At 33.5% G+C, this 24,139-nt stretch overlaps 2 protein-coding genes across 6 annotated transcripts in view; both read left to right on the top strand.

Annotated features, from left to right (window-relative positions):
- LOC129788401 (N-acetylgalactosaminyltransferase 7) overlaps positions 1 to 24,139 on the top strand; it is a 783,634-nt gene that overhangs the window by 675,231 nt on the left and 84,264 nt on the right. The gene's annotated exons all lie outside the window — the stretch shown is intronic.
- LOC129788436 (uncharacterized) overlaps positions 1 to 24,139 on the top strand; it is a 111,590-nt gene that overhangs the window by 3,187 nt on the left and 84,264 nt on the right. For 2 of the 5 annotated variants that reach the window (XM_055824520.1, XM_055824518.1), the window contains exon 2: positions 7,915 to 8,002. The gene's annotated coding sequence lies outside the window, so the exon portion shown is untranslated. Of the gene's footprint in view, positions 1 to 7,876; positions 8,003 to 16,796; positions 17,147 to 24,139 lie in introns of those variants that run through there. The other 3 variants (XR_008750362.1, XM_055824517.1, XM_055824519.1) reach the window with 2 other exon arrangements.

The following is a 24,139-nucleotide window of genomic DNA, read 5'->3' as shown; positions in this document are numbered from 1 at the left end:
CATAAGGGATTTGGAAATTGTCTCAAGTCATCCATAAAAGGGGTTGTCAAGTAGTAGGAAAATAGAGACGAGAATGTATTAGACAGTGTATTTTATAATTTATAGAGCTTGCTAGTAGTTGAAAATTAATTGTAATTTAAAACGATTGACTGTTATAGTATGATAAAATAGATGAAATTTAGGCATAATTGTAATGAGAAATATTCTTCCAATAAACACTTATTTAGGTAGAATAATACGACTCAAGTTAGAAAGTCTTAAGGAATAAAATAAACACAAACTTCAGACTTAAACTCAAAGTCTGTAAAGCCTTATTATCTTAATTAAATTTTCCGCACAAATTTTTCTATTTTTAGCTGTGATTTTTTCGTTTTTTTAATTAGCAACAATCAAAGGCATATAGTTTAAATATAAATAATTTGCATTTTAGTTTATTTAAGTAATGACTATGAAAATATCCCTCAAAAGTACTTTTGATGGTTTTTATTTGCTTGCAATTAAAATTTATTTATAAAACCTATTACAACAACAAAAAATCATTTAATGGAATTCGCTGATAAATAACTGTTTGCAAACATACAATATTTACTATATACCTATACCTATGTATGTATCCTTATGTATTTATGATTGAAAACGATTTACAGAAAGTTTTGTATGTGACTGAGTGAGGAGCAGAGGAGGGGTGAGCTTCAAAACATTTAGCCTTTCACATAGGTAAATGAATAAACCCAACATCGTGGCATAGGTAACTTTGCGAATTGGTGCATGTTCAATGAGATGGTATCAAAATTAAGCTAAAGGTTTGACTCTCTTGACTTCTTCATTCTGTCGCACCATAATACCCATACTAAATATATGTGTGTGATGTGCAGAGGAGTATTTTCTCGATGTTTAGAAAATCTGGAAGTGGCAATCGTGCTGTGTGTTGCTCTTTTGTAGCCTTACCCTGTATTTTGGGGTCTTGTCCTCAGTTTACTTGCTTTTATTAGCAAAACATTGTGATATGTGCAAACGATGCTTGACTATCCCATCAGCACTATATAGGGAGAGGTTGGTCTGTAGTGTATAGTATCCCTTGGTCGTCTCCTTTACTCGCTCTATACTTCCCATGCAATGGCGCACCTCTGTGTATGTGGTTTTTAGTATGCTCCAGAATCGAGTGATGTGGTCAGCAACGTCATCTCAAAAACACTGCAAACATTCAATGGAGCTTACATTGGAGAAGACATGGTGAGTATAGTAGAGGTACATGTGTGGGAAAAACAGTGTGAGGGGGTTTTTGGGGGGAGCTATAGCGAGTGATTTAACTTTCAATCAATATTATGTTGTATGTTATGTTTGAACTAACAGCGGATGCAAACCCTCAACTAATTACAGAAAGGACTCATGCTTCACATGTGCGGGCTTTTGGGGGTACGACAACAGCATAAAAGGATTTAGAAAGTCTCCTTCTTACGTATTAAATGAAAAGCATGGACGCGCGTGTATTATTCTTATCCGTTATTTATTATACCAAAAGTTGACATGATCCTATTGTATCACATCATTTACCTGCAAAAGGTATGGGTGACAGAAAAAGGATACAAGAGGCACACAAACATCACCCCCACACACCTTGCAACTTACATCAAAACTCATGATAAAGAATATAACACATTTAATTATATTAATTATAGCGAGAAGGTTGCCAGGTGTGTTTCACAATGGACGGAAGTTATTTCTTGTGTTATTATGAAACTTTTTGTCATGCTTCCTTTTATACTATGTGTATATATAACTCCTGTATTGTGTATGTATATGTATGTATGTGGTGTGTACGTACATGTTTATTTGTATGGTACATCGGTGGTGTGATGGAAAAAGTATAAGCAAGATGAGAAGAATGTTGCGCTAATTATGTTGCTGCCCACTCACCTATCCATACCCGTATCAAAAGTTAGATTACAATACACGTCGTACATACATATTGCAAAGGTAGAAGAGAGGACAAACCAGGGGAAGGAAAAAGGAACAGAAGAGAGAGAGAGAGAGAGAATCAGCGGAAAAGAATGTTGGGTAGGAAAGAAAACAAATTTCAAAAGGATATAAACTTTTTGGACTTTTGGAATTTTATTTTGGTATGTATTCGATTTTTTCCATGTTCCCATCCTCATTCTTCGTCCTTATACTTCTTTTTTTTTCGGGGAAAGGGATTTTTCGCCTTTTATTCGAAGGCTTTCGGTGCGAAAAAAAACTTTTTGTGTATTCCACTCACATAGGCCCACCGCCATATGAATTGTATAGGAATTTCATAGCTCTTGGGGCTACTTAGCTGTGGTGCCGCCCCATACGTCACCCACTTATCCGGCGATTCTGAGCTTACGGGGAAAAAGAAATATTGCGAACGAGAAGAAATATCATTGTAAGCCGATGAAATGTCAGACTCAAATAAGCTATATACCCATATTACCTCATTTCCACCCCCGCCATAGCATTTGCTCAAATGTGCTAAGAGGCTATTCTTGAAAAAAAAAAAACACTTTTAAAAAAAATAAAGTGTTGGTAAAACATTTGAGAGAATGTCTTTAGAGGCCAAATGACCATTTGCTCGAATTGAATCTGAGAAATGGGAAAAAAGCTCTCATACGGTACAGAAAGCTCCTCGATACATATTAAATGCATCGTTATACATTATTGAAAGTTTTCCTTTAAATTTCCACAACGATTGTGAACATAAAAATGAATAAACTCCTTTTAGCTACAATTGTTATTACATTGTTATGTATTTTGGTAAAGAAGAAATTCCCTCAGGAGGAAACATTGTTAAAAAAAAATGACAGAAAAAAATTATAGATCAAACACGTTTAACGTTTCTGCTCACGTTTGAAAATTATAATTTGTTAGTGTCTCGCGATACAAAATTTTCTGTGTTTCATTTTGCCAATTCTTCCTTTCTCTTTCTCATCTTTTTTTTTTTAATTTTCCCCACAATACTTAAGTACGACGGCATTCGGACAGATACATAAATTCACATAGCCAAGGGTATGCTCTGTGCGGGTTTGTGTGTAAGGAGTGGGAGTGGGAGAGAGTGAGAGAAAAAAAGGGAAGCGGAAATGAAATCCACAAATCATCTTGAGTCAATTTCTCGGGCTGATACAATATACACTTTTTTGTGTGATTATTCGTTGTGGAGAATAGTACAGAAGCAGGGTTTTCCCTCTGTGAGAAAAGCTTGGGGGATGCGCGTGGGGGTGGTGGGAAGGGATGGAGATACATGGTGTACTGTTGAGCAATATTAAAGTATTTTGAAGGAGATAAAAAGACCCGAGCAAATGATGAAAAGGAGTGAGGTTGCAATGAGCGCGCGGGGATAAATTGAGAGCACGAGTGAAATAAGATGATGAGTTATGTGTGCGAAACAATTTGTTCATCATGTTCCACCATGCTTCCCACCATCCTCAAACTAGGTATGATTGGTACGATTCACATTCACTCCCGTATTAGATTATATCCTCCCCAACATGCTGTCATTTTTATTTATTGTCATACACTAATCATTCCTCTTGCTATAACACTTTTCTCGTCTTTTTTTTTTGAGTGAGAAAAAGAATCATACCAAGCTAATATTTTCCCTTTTTAAAATTAATTCTAAATAAACATACTTATTCTTCATCATGGAATTGCCAAAAATATTCGTGATGTAATTATACCTAGATCTTTTCACTCTTAATTTAATCTTCCTTTCTTAAGAATTAAAGAACGAATAAATGATTAAGATACAACCCCAACACCGAGTAATATAGAGGTGCAAAAAAACAATGGTGAGGTATAGGAATTTCTTTAAATTCTCTTATCAATGATATGAGTCGTTGTTTCTTGCCAAATACAATAAATTCCATAATATACCCACCTTCGCCTATGGCAATGAGTCAATGTCATTTCCTACTATTTACCAACCATTAAGTTTTGAACTTTTAATCTTGAGTGATAAGGGATCGTTTTTTTGACGATATAAAAATGATGCAGAAAATAATAAATTTCACATTGAATTAGTAACTTTTGGTGCGGAACGTGGTGGCAGTACACTTTTATTTTTTTCTTGTGTGGTGTTATAAGAATATATAGAGAAAAAGCTTCTCTTTGGTGCGTGCAAAAATGTCTCAGGGGTTTTCCAATTTTGAAGTGGAATGCTTGAATGCTCACAATGAATATCGGGCTCGTCATGGGTCACCACCTCTCACCCTCAACAATAACTTGTGTCGCTTTGCTGACGAGTGGGCTCGAAATCTGGCAGCTAGGGGCCAGATGTTTCACAGACAGAATTCACCATACGGAGAGAATATATATATGTCGTATGGGATGGTAGTGACTGGAAAAAGTGCTGTGGATTCGTGGTATTCCGAGATCAAATCTCACGTGTTTGGCCGCGAGCCCACAAGTATGGGAACAGGACATTTCACTCAAGTTGTGTGGAAAGACAGCCGGCAGTTGGGTGTGGGGATGGCAACAAATGCAGCCGGACAGACATATGTTGTTGCAAATTATGATCCACCCGGAAACTACATTGGAAGATATGCACAGCAAGTTCCGCCACTCCAAAGATAAATCACATGCAATTGTATTTGAATGTTAATTACGAGTTTCTTTTCTTCTTCTAATTTATATAAATTTTTTTTTTATAAAATCAAATAAAGAGAAAAATATTTCCAAAATATGAATTTTTTTTCTTAAGTGATTGAAAATCTATTTATTAAATAATTTTACAATATAAAGCAATATTTTTAATTAATTTTAAAATATCTATTGTCTTTAGTTTCAACTCCTATCATCAGGATTAATTGCAATAGAATACAATGAAACAATTACTCAGAACAATCATCATAAAATAATACAATTGAGTATTATTATGTGTTTCTACATTCAACAAATTAAATTCAATTAACATATTCAATCAAAGACAATCAAGTTAATGGTAAATTCAAATGGCCCGAAGGTGAAAACAAACGTAAACTTGACGTGAAAATATCTTATCGTTTTTACATGATTGAATTGAACTTTATCTACAACTTCCTCCCTCGCATTTATCGACTATATTCTTTATATGGAATTGCTATATATAAAAAAAAGAAAACAGAAAAAGAGGAAAATGCGACCAAGTTAAAATCCTAAATTCTCATTCGAATTTAATAGCAATTACAGTGAAAGCTTGTGAATTTACATTCCTCAAGAATATTCTCTGCTGCGTAATCCAACTTTGCATTTTATTCCCCCCTTTTCTTTAGCTCCTCAGTGAGATTTGTGGGTTGTGATGAAAATTGAAGGATTTTTTATTCTGTTGTGAAAATAGACTTAATTTAATTTAAAGGTGGTGCCTTTGTGTTGTGATGATAAATCTCATAAGATGGTCCGGATTTTTCTATATAATAATCAAAGATAAATACCAATGCTATCTGTTTTTTTTTTCAAGATAGTGGCTAGTATACCTTAGATATTCTAAATATTTAATTATGTTTTGGGCTCTTCTGTGAAATGATTTTCATAAAAATTATTTAATTTGTTTAAAATAAAATTTTAAAAGTTATCTCTAACCTCTTAATCAATGATAAAAAAAAATTCTAACTTTAGTTCTAACTCAAGAAATGTTTCTAATTATTAGAAGAATAAGTTATATTTAATTGAACTTAATTGATCTTTTTTTCTTCAAAGGTGATTCTGTGCTAAAAGTGGAAGAACTAAAAGTCAGATGAAGCAGAAGATTGGTTATAAAAAACAAATGTTATTTTATTTGCAAAAGGAAACCATAAAATATTCTTGATAATCGAGGTAAAAGCTATGGAGAGAAAATAGCAAAAGTTGCGTCTTCTGACTACGACTGTGTTTTACTGTATTATACACACAGTTCAAAGTCTGAGGTCTCCCTCGTCTCTATTTTATTGCAAAACTGCACAACAATACAGCTTGTATATCTTTTGTAATACGACAGAGAAAACTTTTGTTTTACCATCCTACAAATTACAACTATAGTGCTTAGTATTTTCGCACATATACACGTTTTCGGGATATGTGAGAAAAGAGGAAAAAAGTTTACACATGTTTTAAATTGTCTCCAAGTGAAGTATTGTGTCTAAGAAAAATACCCGCAGATAGCACTACATATACATATGTATATATATAATACATACATATATACACAGGCAAAATGCTGGAAGAAAGTGGCGGGAAAGTGAAATGAACGTCTCCACATACATACCTACGTATAGAAAAGCTCGAGAGCTTTGGCTTTTTCGTAAAACTTTGAAGCAATCCATTAGAATTTTCTATCTTGCAGGCACTCTCTGCAGATTTCGTGCGCAAGGAGGTGTAGGATACCCCTTAATGGTGTAACTACTTCAATAGAAAATTGAAATTGGGCAGAATAATCAAATGAATTTTATTCTCATGTGGAGGGGTGTGGGGAAAAAATATAAAAATCGTGCCTGAAGTAATCTCACATAAATTCCTTTTAATCCATTCTTTCTCTTCGACAAAAATTTCATGGCAATTGGAACCAATTCACATTCTTGCACGTTTTAGGTGGCAATCTGCTCTTTTTTTCTGTGTTAATATGGAAAAAAAACAGCAAAGAAAAAAAAAAGAAAGCAAAGCAAAACAAATCGATTGTCATTGGTATTTTACTCGCTTCTTCCGTATCCTAGCAAATTCGCATTAGTCTGGGGGTGGTGATGGAAAATAGGAATTGAGGGTGGGATAGAATGAAAAAAAAATATACACATACCTCACTATATATAACTCAAAATAGTGTTTATTGGTGGACAATTTAGAAACAAACCTATAAAATTAAATATTTATCCAATTTCCTCTTTTAATTTAACTTGAATAAATTTTAATTAAAGATTTTAGCTTTAAATTCTTCAATTTTATTATTTAAATTAGATTTAATCATGATAATGGAAGATAATTTAAGTTTATTAATATTATACATAGAGCTTAGAAGTTTAAAACTTATCATGAGCTTTTAATTGAATCACTAATGATTCTAATCAATTTTAATGCACAAAGTTATGTAGTATGTAGGTAACTAAAATGTCTTTCAAAAGCTCCACTGTTGAGAGAATATTTATAAAATTTGCTCATTTATTCTATTTTTTAAGTAGATAATATAATTTTGCAGTAAAATCGATCGACGAACAAATAAAAACTTCCAACACGCACTTTATCCTTCTCGTGCTATGTGCTTCCCGGCATATATGTAATGTTTTGCCTATATTGCTCTCGACAAAATTTAAAATGCTCTTCTAAAATTTAATGGTATACCCCTTTGAAAAAAAAATGTTAGCGATTTTTTACGGGCACGCGAAGGAAGTCAGGGTCTCTCTGCAAGGGTAAAGTGTACCTCTAATGACTTTCATTTGACTTTTTTTCGCCTCTACCATACTATATATGTATGTAGGTACATCCACACCGAGTGAATGCAAAAAAGGATTGAATAATCACACAGTGAGAGATCGAAGCTCACACAGTGAGGGAGCGTAAATGGGCTACCCTTATTCGCACATAAATTACGCGTATACGTGGGTGCTATTGTGGGGTGTCCTGTGGAGATATCATTCCCCCTCCCCACTCTAGAATGGTGAGCCCAACCACTCTGCCACATCAGGAGCACAATTTGCGAATGTAACCTATCTTGCTTAGGGTTTCACGTATTTGATTGAATGACATACCACATTTTCAAGCAATTAAATTCACTGGTGGATAATTATTTGTCCGTCCTCTCTAGCTAGAGTTCATTCCCTTTTCCTTTTTGGCATTTAAACACTGTGCTGACACAGCGCTATCTCTACATTGTATGCGTATACATATATGTATAGCTATAAACATAATTACAGTCTAGTCTAAATGGGAACTATATGCATTATATTTTATTGATTTTAGGACACAGCCTCCTGGTGCTACAGATTCCTGCCAAAAATAATACAAAAGGTCAATGGTGCATAAAAACGTAAAAGACAAATTGGTTAGCGTAAGTAGAATGTATCCGTTTTGTCCTTTATAAGTTAATCTTACTCTCTACGTGGATTCTTTTCAATTGTGAGATCTTTTATTGAATTGTTTTAAATACAGACTCTCCTTAACATTGAAATATGACCAAAACACTAAAATATATATATATATATATTTTAAATTAATGATGAAAACCATAAGAGAATTCTAAAACTAAGAATTGAAAAATCTACATATGAATTTTCTTATAGTCTCTTTTATCTCTCATAAGTGTGCGTGCAATAAATATATATAGGCATATACAGCAGTGTACATAATATAGAACGATATGTTCTGCAAAGTTAGTCTGATGATGTGCGGATAACCCCTATTTCTTCCAAACAGTTACCCAAGAATAGATGAAAACTCAACCCTTCTGTTGTGTCGGTGACATTTCGTCAAAATTACAACACATTGATATCCACTTGAATCCCATCATCAGTGTCAAATGGCTCGGGACTGGAGTGGCTTTAAGAGACGGAGAAGAGGATAATAGTATTTTGTGCCGGCAAAAGGGGTGGATGGTAGAGAGGCGAAAAAAAAGGTGGTGAAATAGACAAAAAAAAAATGGGGACCCATGGGAAGGTGCTCGGGTGCGCTCTGGGGAGGGGGTGGTCCCAAAATGTGAGATATGCGAGGGATTCGATTTCTGGGATTTGTGAATGAGAAAAGTTAGAAGTGGTTGTGTGGGAGCAAGAGTTTACCAAGCCAGCATTCAAACGCCTGTCGCCACCAGATAACACTCAACTTAATATAAATTAAATTCGGTGCGATTCGACCACATTAAAGTAATTCGCGGTTATCTCGGTTATCTTTTCTCCCCCCATCCCCACTATGGGTGTGTGGATACTAAATACAGGGGAGCATGTGGTATGCCATAGGTTAGAAAATGTTATCTGAAAAGGAACATATGCTGGTGGGATATTATGGATCTGATTAAATTGATAGAATATGATGGTAACACGAAGGAATTTTCCTTAATTAGTATTCTTCTTGTTTTTTTAAAGTTTATTATGTTAAGTTAGGGAGGAAGTTGAATTTTTTTTGATCCTCTAAAAATAACTTCAATTATTCTTCTCTACTTTTAACCTTTATTTACCTATAAAAGAAAATTCTATAAATCAATTTTCCTAATATTACATCTACATAAACATGACCTATTGGAAATAAAGTGACAAGATATTTTTTAGGGACTGAAATATATAGCAAATAATAATCAGCATAATATCATGAAAATAGCCTATTATTATTCCCAAGAAATATTAAAATTAGTAGGAAAAACAAATTGCTTATTAGCTCATTCATATTTGTATTGAGCGTGGGGTAAAAAAATGGGAAAAAGAAAAACAACTTTTGCCTTTATCTTAACGAAGGAACACACCACAAAATGCCAGCCAACCCTTTCTGCTCTACATAATCAAATGTCAATAAATAAAATGGGTATTATTGGAAGAATATTAAACATTTTCGTCTATAATAAATACATAATACATATATCAATTTATATACAATATTATGTATATGGCAACATACAGTGTTTATGTAGTTATATTCCTTCAATTTCGATTTTGTTTATTTTATAAAACACCCGTTCAACTGTGAAATCAACTTGGAATTCTACCATCAAATATTTATCCATCACATGATTCAATGGCACGCAATTGATTTGAATTTTAGTGTACACATCATCAGGATGACAATATTGAATACATATTAGCATAATATATGCATAAAGTTTCTCTTATATGATAAAATTTCTTTTACCTGGGCACACAAGTTTGTTTGAATAATTTAATTCTTTCTTCTTCATCGTTTTTTTTTTGACTCACAAAATGTTAACTTAACTTTTTCTTTCTCTTCCACTCCAGAACCCTCTCATGAGATTGGTTATAAAGTTGTGGAAGTAATGATATATGAATCTTTTCAGTAATATTACAATAAAGGTTATTTATCGATTATTTGCTCAAAAATGGTTAAAGTTGCGAACTCTGAATAAGAAGAGTGTACCTATGCATTCAATGTGCATAAAAAAAATCCTAAAGTGAGAAGAATTCAATTCACATTGATTACTTGTATGGCTGTATTATTGCTGGAAGAGGTAGTAACAATCTTGTTGATGAGAATAATGCACAAGACGAACAAGAGGCATATATGTATGATGGTTATGTTGATTGGAGATTGTAATAGTCCTATTACATTTTATGGATTTTCGCTTATATCCTGGCAAATTTTTCTTTTCCTTCCTCGCAGACACACACACTGAAAAAAAAAAGAATCCTCAATTTGGTTCCTACAATAAGTATTATTGTATGTATATAAAAAATATACATATTGTATGTAGTAATGCAGATATTGCATTTTTTTTTCAAAAAGAACATTTAAAGTGTAGGGAATGCTTGCATTTTAATTAGGGATTGAGAGTGTCTACCTGCAAATACCTTGTTCGTTTACAAGTATACGGTATCTCCGAGAAATGATAGTATCAGAGTACAACTTGATTATATACATAGGTAGGTAAGTTAGGTACTTTACGTACATAACTGCAAAGGCAATGTGGTGTACCTTTTTAGTATATAAAATCCAAGTGCTTTAGATGTGAACACACTGACCGGAATATTGTACGCTGTAGTGAGCAGAGGATGCTGGATGACTTCGGTAAGGGTGGTAGAGAGGGTGTCAATGTTAAACCCTGGTGGTGACGGTAATATCCACAATGATAACGAGTATGATGGTGCAATCATTGTGGGAGAGTGAATATGGTCATTTGGGCGATTAGTGTTATTTGGTACTGCTTTAAAGAACCATGCACCACCGCAAGCAGTATCACTTGTCCTATACAACATACAGGTCAACATCAAAACAGATTTCATCCTTGTTTGTCCATATCATCCATTTCATATCATTATAACCTCTGCACACCTCAAGTCTTTTTTAGCATTGAAACATACAATGAAATCATTTAAGATTTTTTTCATTTTGGCGTTCTATGGCAATAATCCATTTTGATTTCTATCTTTGTAATTTTAATTTTGCAAAAATGAAAATTCCCCTCACTTATAAATCAACTAACCCACTTAATCTTAAAATTTATTTATTAAAAAAAATAACCACCACACCTTATTTAAGAAAAATCCTCAGTGGCGTCTATTCTAACCCCCACGGTGAAGCCATTATAAAAGATTATCGGTTTTCATCTAACCAGAATGGCTTTAATTTCCTCTTAAGCATCTTCTAGAGGTGCGAATAAAGTGTTTAAGGTACTTAAACTCATTATGCATGAATATTGTGTGCTCTCTTTTTATAAGAAAAAAATGTACAGAGAACGTAGAAATGGGTTCACCGTATCATTGAATTTATAGAAAGGAAAAAAAAGATCAAAGAAATTCATTTTGGATTTAATTGAGATGTGAAAAACGATTTGCAATGGATTTACAAGAATTTGTACAAATACTATAAAATGGTTATTCATGTCCAATTTGTGGGATGCAGGTGATTTAATCGGGTTTATGTGCATCTATATGCGGAACATTCGTTTTAATTGAGCACAAACCGACGAAAATCGTCAACCAGTTGAACAACCAAATTTTTGTCAAATGCGTTTTGCAAGAGTAAACCGTGATGTTGTGTATCGAACCAACACACCACCCTCCTCTTGAAAATATCACTAATGTACACTCTGGTTGATGATGGAAAATTGATTGTGGCCTAATTAGGCTGATGGTTAAATAAATATGGTTTCAGTGCTCTCAGTCGTTTGTGCCACATACCCTTTGTGTTCCTTCGTTAAACATCTAAATGTGTTTACAAATACTGAACAAAATTGCAACAATTATTGTTTGGGCTACATGGGAGGAAACATTTTCACTAATTAATGAAACCATTTTGTCTGCAAATTTGTTCAAAACAATTTCCTTTCCTTTTCCTACCCCAACATAAGGAGCAAGACATTACGTGTTGGATTTATTACCATATAAAAAAAAAACTTCTGCTATGCTTCTCTTCTATTTTGCCGCATCCAATTCCATGCGACAATTCTTTTATATTTCCATCCAAAAAAAAAGGAAGATTCTTTTTATAAACAAGAATTAAGAATTGAAATAACACTTCAAAGCAAGAATAAAATTGAAATGGACATTTTTTCATTGTTTTCATCATACTTTGAGCTGTTAATAAGTACACATAGCTATGTATATTTTAAATATTTTTTTAGCATAGTAAAAGTATTCTTTTTCATCTTTTGTTAACATCACACAACCCCTCTCTTCATTGAGAGGATGCTGATGAAAGTTGTCTGCTTGTATAGTAATTAATATTCACAAGTTCAAAGAAACTGGACACACGAGAAGGAACTCCAAAGATATTAAAGAATTTTAAAATAAAAAAAATGGACAAAGAATTTTTTTATATTGCTGGAAATTGCGTCGTACTAATCAGCACTATGCAGATTATAATGAAATTCTTTATTTTAATAAAGTTTATTACTTTGGATCCTTAGGATGCAAGTTAAGAGAATAAAAATATTGAATTCTTCTACCGTATAAAAAAAAACTCAAGAAATAAAAATTGAGACATTATACAATTGAGAACTTTAAGGGATCGTAGAGGTTTATCACTTTCTTTAGCCTTTTAGTTGGGAATGACCATCAGCAACCCCCTTATAAGCCTGGGTGTATGGGAAAATGGACAATTGGCTGAACTGTGAGGCTTGAACACAACTTTTTCTCCAAGTCACCCAATCGACTGCAAATTGTTTAAAAATTACTCCATTGCGATTTAGAAGGGGGAGGGGGAGGGTTGAAATTTGGCGCAAATGGAAAAATCGATTGATTGTGGTGGTGGTGGGAATCACTCTTCCATCGCACATCTTTAAAGTGAAATCAAGAACGATGGTGGATACCCCCCGAGAAAAAAAGAACGAGGGAGTTTTCTGCAAAATTCCATTTCCTCACCACTATGTTTGGGAACTCTGCGAAAAATTCAATCAATGTTTTTGGTGTGATTGAATTCACGAGATTTTCGTCCTTTTTTTTCACACAGCTTTGTTGGGAAAAGGGCCCTGCAATGCTGTGCAATGTCTGGCCAATATGTGCCAATATGCTTCAAATCCAACAGTCTTTTTGATTAGATAAAATTCTGCATAGAAGAGATTAATTGGTATTTTTTTTTATTGAATAGAGATAGGGAAGGCAGAAAAAAAGGTGGAGAGAATGCCGAGAGAGGGATGAATTGTAAATCACTGTATAAACGACATTTTCCAACATAAAACTTGAGTGATATTTTCACCTAAAAAAGAATTTTCATGCGTTAAGGAATTTTGTGTCGCATTGTTGTCAGGATATAAAAGGCAAAGACATTTTATTTTTAAAAGCCAAAAAAAGAAGGAAGTCTCTGCGTTGCGCGTGGATGTTGTAATGGTATATAGCTAAGCCATATGTGTAATGGTGAATGAGAGCTTTGAACGCATAACTTTTATGATGGAAAACCTATAATGGAATAAAATTGAAAATATCACTTGAAAGAACCATGCGTGCGACAGGTGCAAGAGTCATAGAAATATAAAATTTTGATGACTTGTCATCAAGAGTACTGCATTATATGTATGTACGTTCCACCTCCGGGAGTCACCTTCGTTATATATAGACTTTTCTTCATTTTCTCGCGCAAATTTTCCCTCTTTCTCATTTTTTCCCTTTTGCTTCTCTATATAAAATGTAAACATACAAGTGTAGATAGTATCTAAAAGTAATATAATTTTAGTACTTTTCTCCTCTAGGACATGTTTGACGGAGCGTAGGAGTGCGGGGGGAGAATGTGCAAAGAAAAAAAACACAAGAGAAGAAAATATTTTATAGATGAAGACAAAAATGGTGAATTTGTATCTCTCTCATCTACGGGGGCGGGATGTATTTACCCCCAAAACATACCCCATAATTGTAATAAAATGTAAGATATGAAAACAGTCAAATAATATAAAATGAAAAACTTCAACCGGAAAATTAATTTTCCGTCACATAATACTGTGAAAAACTTTCAACTCCTGCAACCAGCTCTATTCTTCAAGCACACGGCAAACACACAAGACACATTGCAACAATGCATTCTCTACTATATGTGATTGTTCTTCTTATGTAACATTCACATAATCAACTTTCATTGTGTGTACATAACTGCGTGCATAGTGGAGCTTTTTCCACACCAAACCCTTAATGAAAATTCTCTATCATACCAAAATATAAATATTCTGTGAGAATATTTTTGTGTTGTTACAAAAATTCAAAATTTAAAACTTAAGGAGTTTATTCCTTTTTAGATGATCTTGTATTTTTTCCGGACGATCTAATCAAAAACTAAATATATACCCCAAAATGAATAAACTCCTTTAATGCGAGGTAATATAATAATTAAAGAAAAATTATAAATACCTCAATGACACATTCATGCAAATATATCTACATGTAAATCAACATTCCATTTGCATTGAAGTCTTTTTTTTATGCAGTTAGGATAGTACTGATTCACATGACTAGTACATGCGGTGTGTACTATATGATGCGCATTAAGTGCTGAAAATACTTTCAACCATATCTTTCCCTCCAAAAGACTTCAACAGGAATGTTCGCTCTTGCCTGATTCACAACGAGCGTGTTTTATGAGGAGTCGAGTGGACGGTAACTCTGGGTGAAGAAAGAGAACTCTGGCGTAGAGTCAAATGAGGGGAAATTTACATCAAATAACTCTTGAAATGCTATGAACGTGGTGCATGTCCTACACTGTCCTTTTTCCCTTTTTCCATTTAATGGTCCATTTTTGGATTCCTCAAAATATTGCATTTTTTCCCTCCTTCTTTTTCCACACTCAAAACATAATGATTTATGGAAAATTCTCCATTAAATAGTTTCAAACATTATTACACCATAGTTTGTGCCAAATTTTCTTCCACACTTCCTCATTCTCACCAAAACATTTCTTGAGAGCTTTTCATTTTTCCCGACTCTACGAAATAAAGCTTTTATGATGTACACAAGGTAATTTTTCCTAATAATAAATTTGTGAAAAATTTTCTCTTGGCGTTGGAAAAGTGAGAAATTTTCATTAAGTATCTTTTCTATTTTATTTATCTTAATAATAATAATCAAATTAAGTTGGTCAATTAACTTTTTTTTTTCAGAACACTCGCGCTGGCAGTAAATGATAAATATTTCAACATGTTGCTTGGAGAAAATTTTCTCAAAAGAAAATTGTTGACACGTCCATTTTCTGCATTTTGATATTAAACATCATTAGCGCTATGTGTGTTATGTAATTCGATTAATTTGTGTAAATTAGGTGAATTCAATTATGTGGCTTATGTGTGAAATTCACGTCTAATTAATAAACATAAATGCAGCTTTATATGAGCTTAACCAGGGTAACTACATAATGTGACTATACAATATTGCTTTGAAAATATTGCTTCGAAAGGTCAATGTGTGTGATTGTGGCAACTACCCTACGGCAACCTTTACTCTCAAAATTTAACGTTTAAATTTTCGAATTATCGAATATTGCAAAGAGTCTGATAAACCCTCTTCTCTATATAGGTATAAAATCTGAAATTCCACCCTAATTGTCTTTGATAGAGACTTTATTAAGGACTTTGTAAACTATGTGTGGATGTTGAGGTACCCTCCACAAAATCAAATAATATAAAATATAGAAGTTAAACTAAAATTTGTTAAATTGAATCAAATCGGTTTACTAACAAAACAATAGTTTTCCCCTCATATTTTGTAAAAGGAAGTAAATGTCAAAGGGAAGAGAAGAATGTTTGAGGAATTTCACAAACATGCAGCCAAATCATGACTGTTGTTGAGAAGGAATTTGTGATTTATACCACCCGATTTGAGAGTTTACAGCCACACAATGTAAAGTCCCTTTTCTATGGAGGAAAAGTTTTTATGAAAGACAATGTAATGAATTATGAGTTTAATTTTTTTTATTTTTAATTCTGATTGGAAAAATTATTATTTAACATTTCAAATTATGTCTTAATCATTGTTAGCCGTTGAAGTCAAAATTAAAAAATTTTATCCCTAAAAAATTAACGGAAAAGATTTTAATAATAAAGTAAAAACCTTAAGGCTTTCAAAAAAATCCCAGAAGCTCCTCCTCAATGTTAAAAAAAATGCTTTTCTAAGGATATCCTTTTAGGATTCCCCTTATAAATTAGGTTAAGTAAAAAAAAATCTTCCTTTTCACGTATTTAGGTCTATTTTGAGCCTTTAGCCTCGGAAAGTGATTTTGATTTACACTCAGGTTACAAATTCTTCTTTCTTTTAGGCACGCGATATCTTTCCAAAACTTTTCGCCGGTATTCGAGACAGAGAGAGAGAGGAGCGCGAAAAGGGCGGCAAAGAAGTGGAATGGAAACTTAAGGAGCGCGTCACTGTTTTTAAGACAATTGTAGGGCTCTTATCTATACTTTTCTTCCCATATTTCTTCCTTCTGTGATGCATTCTTTCAGCATTACTTTTCCCATACAACACTGTGCAACCATTGAGGGAAATCCAAACAATCTCCATGTGAATTTATGTTCGTTTATGTGTGGGTGGGAATTTTGCACGAAGAACAAGGGGTATGTAGTAGAGTTCCTTTTATATTTCCACCAAACTCGCAATGTGATCAAATGGGAAACATGCGCGAAAATTTCCCCTCTAAATGTGAATATTGCCATGGTATTTATCAGTGTGTTGAGAAAATGTCACTCTCCTCTTTTACTCCTTGGGCAGCCCGCCACAGTATCCTGTAGGGCACCAAGGGTGACGTCCAACAGCTCCAAGATTGCTCATTTCAAACTATCCTTCCACTCGTGGTTACATCATTTTTTTAGTGTTGAATTTATCCCGCGTAACTATTGAGCTCAGATAAAAATTTGTCTTTCAAATTAAAATAGAAACTAAAAAAATTATGAATTAAAAATTGGTATTCAAAGTGAGTGATAAACTTTATTGTTTATTAAAAAAAAAGAAACTTCCATTTATTATAAAAGGTTTTTTGAGATTAATTTTTGAATTAAATTTCAAGTAAAAAGTGTTTGGTGAGCATAAAAGTGATTTGCTGATGAATATTGAAATTTTCTGCAATCGTGAGTATAAAATTTCTATTTTATTAATTAATTTCTCTCCACACTTGCACAGCACACATGCATGCCCAAATGAAAGTAAAGATAAATATCCCTGATTTCTCACTGTGAGCTAGGTATATGTTTTTTTTTGGATCCTTGAGGGATACTAGAGAATACATATACGCGGCTAATTTGATGAACAAGCCAAAGGAAATTGGTGATATTATGTCGTTAGTGGCTATTTTTCAATGTGAATACCATAATTAATTTGGTTTCAGTGCTGGATTTTACATATTTCCACTGAATTATGGGCCAAAGTAATATTAGTGTGTACGGGGTGGGCGGCTGGTAGGGCAACACAGGGTATGGTTGTAAGAATCCAACATGTAAAAGATATAGTCTAAGGCAGTGTTCTGTGTAATTGGGAATTAGTTCTTAATTGAGATTTATTACACCCTGGGACGGGTGCCAATGATGAACAAAACGACATCCTTATATAATCCACCCCTTAATTAATGTCTCATTGTGAGGCTGATCTGAATATACTGATATCAACTATCAAAACTCCTCGCGTGTACCTTTTTAGCTGTGATTCTTTCTTCAAAGAAGCACAGCTTCTGTGTACACTCTAAAATGCAAAGTCGTCAGATCGGACTCAAACTTGGGATGAGCACGAATTAGGGTCCCTACATTCCAAAAAACGTATGCGCCAAAAATTGTTCCGTCCGTCCGTCCGTCCGTCCGTCCGGCCGTCCGGCCGGAACCTTTCGCTAAATTACAAGAGAACGGTATTAGATAGAGACTTGCGGTCAACGGCAAAGTTCATATATCGACTGGAAGACATCCGATTATGAAGTCAAATCCACCCCCCCACCCCCCCGTCCGCCATTTTGAATAACCCTCAAATTTTGTTTTCGCTATATCTCAGGCCCTATTATAGCTAAAAATCTGAAATTTTGACATGTTGTAGGGGCCATCAAGAGCTTTCCAACGATACCTCATTTTTGAAAATCGGCCAAGCCGTTTAGCCAATATGGCCGCCACAATTTTTCATCGAAAATCGGCCATAACTCGAGAACGGCTTGACCGATTTTGATCAACTCGGGCTCAAATGAAAGATATTAACGAGCCCTACAACTGCTCGGAACATCGCAAGTTCAAAAAATGACCGCAAGTGGCGCTAAAATCGAAAACAAAATTTTCGATGAGTTTTTGATGAATATCTCGAGCACGGCTTTATAGAATTGCTTCAAATTTTGGTATGTTATAGTTGGCTATAATATCTTTCATCATGCTAAAAATGAAGAAAATCTATGTAGCCGTTCCGGAGATATTGAGTTTTAAAGTTAACATGTTATATCTTGAGTTGCATAAGACCAATGCCCCGCGAAGCGGGGCGTTTTATATATACACATATAAAAGTAAAGTAAAATATATATAAATGCATAGATATATACATTATATATATACATATAAAAATGAAAAGATAAATATATATAAACTGCAAAGATAAAAATTAAGCATGGATGGAACAGTATAAAGCGAAAGAACGGTAAGTAAAACTTACGGGCTGTGATTCTTTCTTTGTCAATGAAATGTGAAATTGACGGAAAATTGGGGATGGGCAAATTTTGAGGAAGGCTTTCTCGCGTACCGAATCACAGCCAACGCCCACGATTAAGGCTTCTCACAAATTATCTGCGCGTTGGCTGTGATTCGGTGCGCGAGAAAGCCTTCCTCAAAATTTGCCCATCCCCAATTTTCCGTCAATTTCACATTTCATTGACAAAGAAAGAATCACAGCCCGTAAGTTTTACTTACCGTTCTTTCGCTTTATACTGTTCCATCCATGCTTAATTTTTATCTTTGCAGTTTATATATATTTATCTTTTCATTTTTATATGTATATATATTTTTCTTCTTTCCACACACCCGGTTGCAGATAAAGTTTCCTATCTCCTAATTTATCAAAAGCATATTGTAAAAAAATTGCTGTGGTTTAGAACTTGCACATTGTCTCATTAGAGCGTATTATTTTGGATTTTGCAATAAACATAAAATATTCTTTTGGGGGAAAATAATTTTTTTTATTTTGTGAGCTTAGTTTTTCTTCGTTGTCTTTTAGACTCAACACGAAAGTCAGAAGAAATTTTATGGTAGGAAAAATCAACAAATTTTCTTACAGTGTATTAGGGAAAAATGTCCTAAATGCGACCGTTTACATTATAATTTATTAAATTTATTCCATAAATAAAAAAAACATTAGGAGTAAAAAAACGTTTATCGTCGCTTTCCAGTCATTATCCCCTAAAGTCAGTTGAAAGGCCTAAAATATTAAAAAAAAAACCTTATAGAGTTATCAAATGTAGACAGAGAGTATTATCACTCTATGCTTTAAATACTTTTTACAATCAATCACATTACAGTACAATACCTATACATATGTACGTGGAATATGTACAGAGAGGAATTAAAATCATTTCCACTAATAAAAAAAAGTGATAGAAAGCATTTTTAATAATTCTACAAAAAATCAATTTCCCGCTGTATGGCAGATTAATTAAAATTTTCAAACTTATCAATGGTTTTGATTCTATTGAATCATACAATAAACATACATTTTAAAATGCACTCTATCTGTTCAAGCGTGACATGCTTAAAAAAATATATGTATGTATACAAAAAAACATATACATTGCTTCGAGTGATTAAAATGCATTGAAATTGAATAAAAACAAATTGTGAAGTGCTCTTAAAGGATTCGCGAGCAATGCTACAGTTAAGAGAAAATCCATAAAAAAATTGCTTTATGTTGAGCTTTTAAAAATAATTTACGGGAAAAGGGCATAATGCGTAATTGTACAGATTTAATTTTTTAATAAGTTATTTTTTTCTACTTTTCGAAATATTTGCATCTAAAGCCTTGGGAGCAATTCTGTGAATTTAAATGTCATCTATATAATAAAGAAAGGTCTGTTTGTTGGTAATCTTCCGTCGTGTTCGGCTATACAAATTTACACCGTTTGTCCGATCGCGATGAAATTTGGTACAGAGGCTCCTTAAATCAGGCGGTTTCGAGTGGCCGTATCCATTTCCCCCCCAAAGCCCCCCTTCAGGTAGCCTCCATATAAAAGTCATGTATTTTTTGCGAATTTTTGAATTTGGCGCCCGAAATGTTGTATGAAAATGATTTCTTCTCTTTGCAAATTAGTTTTCTTTGGGATTGATAGGTGTGCCCAATCATACTTATAAATCATCACAATTTTTTCTCTCTAAAATTTGCGCGAAGCGGGGCGAGGAAAGTTGGAGCGAAGCGACAATTTACCTCGTTTCTAATAGAATAAAATTTTAATTAATAACAAATTATTGCAACTGAAGATAATCATTTATTGCAACAATATTGGATGAAGATATTGGGTCTTTGAAATAACAAGTAATTTGAGATTATTTCGGAAGCTATACGTAGGAGAGCAACACTCATTTTCCACCACCAAAATGTTCTTCTCATTCGGGGGAGTTGAAAATATTGAATGTCTTTTTTTTTCGGCGTGTAGCACAGATTGAATTTAATTTAGCATCCATTTGGTATTCGGTGAATATGGAATTGATTTAATTTACGTGTTTTTGCTCTTTTCATTATTGAATTGAGGTTATATGTACCAAAGCATGTTATATATGTATATCAATGATGTATTGTCGTTTTATGTACAAAAGGACCTGTGTCGATGGGGGGGGGGAGGAGAGGGTGAGTGGAAGGAAATCATCCTAATAATAAAAATGAAGTGTGAAATGAGGTTATAAGTGGGAAGATGTGAGAGCAGAAAAGTCTATATACATATGTAGGTACATAAGGAAAAAGAGCGGCAATGATATTGAAGACGAAGCACATGACTCCATGGAGTGGTGAAAGTATGTATCGAAATTAATTTTCGAGGAGAAATATTATGAAAACTGAAATGAATGCAGACAGCAGGTGGTAATAATGGGTAGGGACACAAACCAAAAATATAGAGGTGATACATACAAAAGGATTTTCGCACATAGCACTGTTAGGGACCATTATTTACGTTTGTATGTACAGAAAAGCACAACAACCATACATAATGCTGAAATAGTGTAGATTAATATACACAAAAACATATATAGTTATATTCTAATATTCGCATTAGATTTTGAGGAAAAACAAGAATATGACTCAACGTATACAATCTAAAAGCTTTCTCTATACATATTGAGATTGAAAAATACAGTAGAGTGGTGCAGCTTTGTATAGTTTTGTTTAACTTTACTTAAATCTATTTTATTTTTATTCAAAAGATTCAAAATTACGTAATATAATAAAACTAGTCAACCCGAGCCCCCAATCACGTGTGAGCAAACTCATTTTTAAGCTATAAAAAGGGGGCGTATATTAGTAGGGGAGGGTGGATAATACTATAAACCGAAAAAATTTTAAAATAAAAAAATCCCGTTATCTGACCCTTCAGCAGGTAGAAAATGGGAAAACATCAATTTTTCTGTGGGGGCGCTATAAAGGGGGGTTGGGGCGGAATCCCATATAGCGCTTGCAACTCGTATTGACCCCCTCTACCCCCATACCAAATTTCATCAAGATCGGCCCAGCGGTTTAGGAGGAGTTCATGTGCCACAGACAGACAAACATTTCAGCTTTATATATTAAGATACATTTCCCAATGTTTCCTTTGGGTAAAATTAGTAAATTATCCTGAAGAGCTTTACAATGTTAATGGCTTAAATATAAGCACAAAATTTCCTCAATCTTCTCTATATAGACCTCTTTTTAAAGATATTAGGGGAGACCGGGGTAAAAATAGTCATTTTGGAATTTTCAAATGCCAATTTCTCCCAAAATATAAATCGGAAAAATCGGAAAAAATTAGGGTGCAAAGCCTTACCAACCTATAATTTTTGACAGTAATTTGGAGGTTATCCGATCAGTACTTTAGGAGTTAAAAATGAAAATAGATTTTTGGCCCATTTCCCAAACTTTTGCGTATTGAGAAAAACGCGTTTTCCGAAGTTTTCCTTCAGCAATTTTCCAATCTGATAATTTTTCTCACTAGCTGGGTTACTACAGAAAACATTGCCAAGGTGTATTCTTCAATAACTTTTAATGATTTTTCTCTACAATTTTTTGAATCAAAACATACCCCTTGGGGTAGATGTAGTCATCCCATGTAAATCATATGGGAGATCGAAATTTTTGGCATATTTTCTATTCATTTGTTGCAAAATGGCGTGTTTGAGAAAAACGCAAAATTCTCTGTTTTAGTGCGTATAAAAGTGAAATTCCTTGTCGCGGATCAAAAGGTGAGAAGTTTAGCTATCAACTACTATCAATCTCTCAGGTGGAAAATCATTGGAAATGCCGGAAAATTCGACCGACTTTATTTAGCCAACTGGTGACTATATTTACCCGCCGCGTTTAAAAATAGTCAGAAGCGGAAGGGTTTAGGAAAAGCTCGAAAACTCATATTTCCCGTGGAGATAGAGAAAAGTGGTCTGAGACAAAGTTGTAGGCCAGGAAATTTCCTATAAGAATGACCTATTGAGGAAATTTTCTTGCCCTTGGGGAATCCTGCAGATAAGGATTTATGCAAATTGACTATTTTTACCCCGGTCTCCCCTATATCAGTTAAATTATTGCTGGTTTTCTCTTGCAATTAATTAATTGCTGATATTTCTAAGGAAAATATATAGGTAAGGTACATAATAACATTAAAAGCTATTGTGCATTGTATAATATGCTTTGTGTGCATAAAGCGAATTATTGATTATGTTGTTGTTATATTTTAAAAATAGTCTGCATCCATATTTATGAATAGTTGTACAATATCTATATTGTTCATTCAATTTCTTTATCCACACCACATTAACATTGAAAAAAAAATGAGGCGAGAATCCAATAAAAGTGAAATGAGAAAAAAAGTGCTGTCTCCTTGTGTGAAACTTTTTAATGTCATTCAGCTCATTAATCTTTAAGATTAATTGCGATAGGTCGTGCAAAAAAAATCACGCGCTTTCCACGTTAAAAGGATAAAATTGCAAAAATAGTTGAAATTGGAACAAGAAAAAGCAATAATTTTAGGTAAAAGATCATCTTTTAAAGATGCTTTCTGGAAGCTGGGATGATTGTAATATATTGTTCTTTTTTTTTAGTTCTAAGAGATCCAATAAAATAAATTAACCTAAACAGCCCCAAACATTACGAATTTTATTTTATTTTTATTACAATAATAATATCATATTTTTTATTGTTTATTCTCTGTGAGATAAAAGATTTTTCATTTATATAAGCTAAAATAATGAAAATTGTGCACACAGGAATATTTTAAAATTTATCATATATTCAACAAATATAAAGAGAGAAAAGTCCGTAATTTGAATTAAAATCGTGTATGTTTTTTTATGCACACATTGCGGACTATTGCGGGAAATAAAATTTTCAATTCTAGCGAATTTTTCTCATAAAAAGACTAATTTGGGCCTTTCCGGGTGCTGAGAGTGGCAAAATACTTGACTTGTGAAATTGGTATGTTTGTTTAAATTCGTTGTACCCACTCTTTTTTTTTTTCAACATATTATTTATAGCCTATATACATATGTATGTACATATAATGCATACATACATGTCGATTTTTGCGTGGAAACTTTTCCTAACAACACGATGCATACGATATTGTTTAACTATTTGCATATATTTCAACATGTTTCCGGCATTTCTGTGTATTATCCCCCCCCCCCGTCCTCCTCCAGTACCATTGTTTCCAATTTTCTTTTCTATATATGTACATACATAATATAAAAAATTGCATTCTCTTCATGTATTCAAATTTTAGTGAGAAAATTCAAAATGAGAAGATTGTAAGATGGACAGACAACATGGTCCTCAATAGAACTCTGTTTTACTCTCCTTATAAGATAGTTATATTTATGGATATATGTTGCATTGTCTATTCAACATAACTTTTATATGCTAAATACACTACTCTC

Source organism: Lutzomyia longipalpis, chromosome 2 (assembly GCF_024334085.1).
Source record: "Lutzomyia longipalpis isolate SR_M1_2022 chromosome 2, ASM2433408v1".
In the NCBI taxonomy this organism is placed as follows: domain Eukaryota; kingdom Metazoa; phylum Arthropoda; class Insecta; order Diptera; family Psychodidae; genus Lutzomyia; species Lutzomyia longipalpis.
The sequence above is the reverse complement of the archived record's forward strand: the minus strand, read 5'-3'. Positions and strand labels throughout refer to the sequence as shown.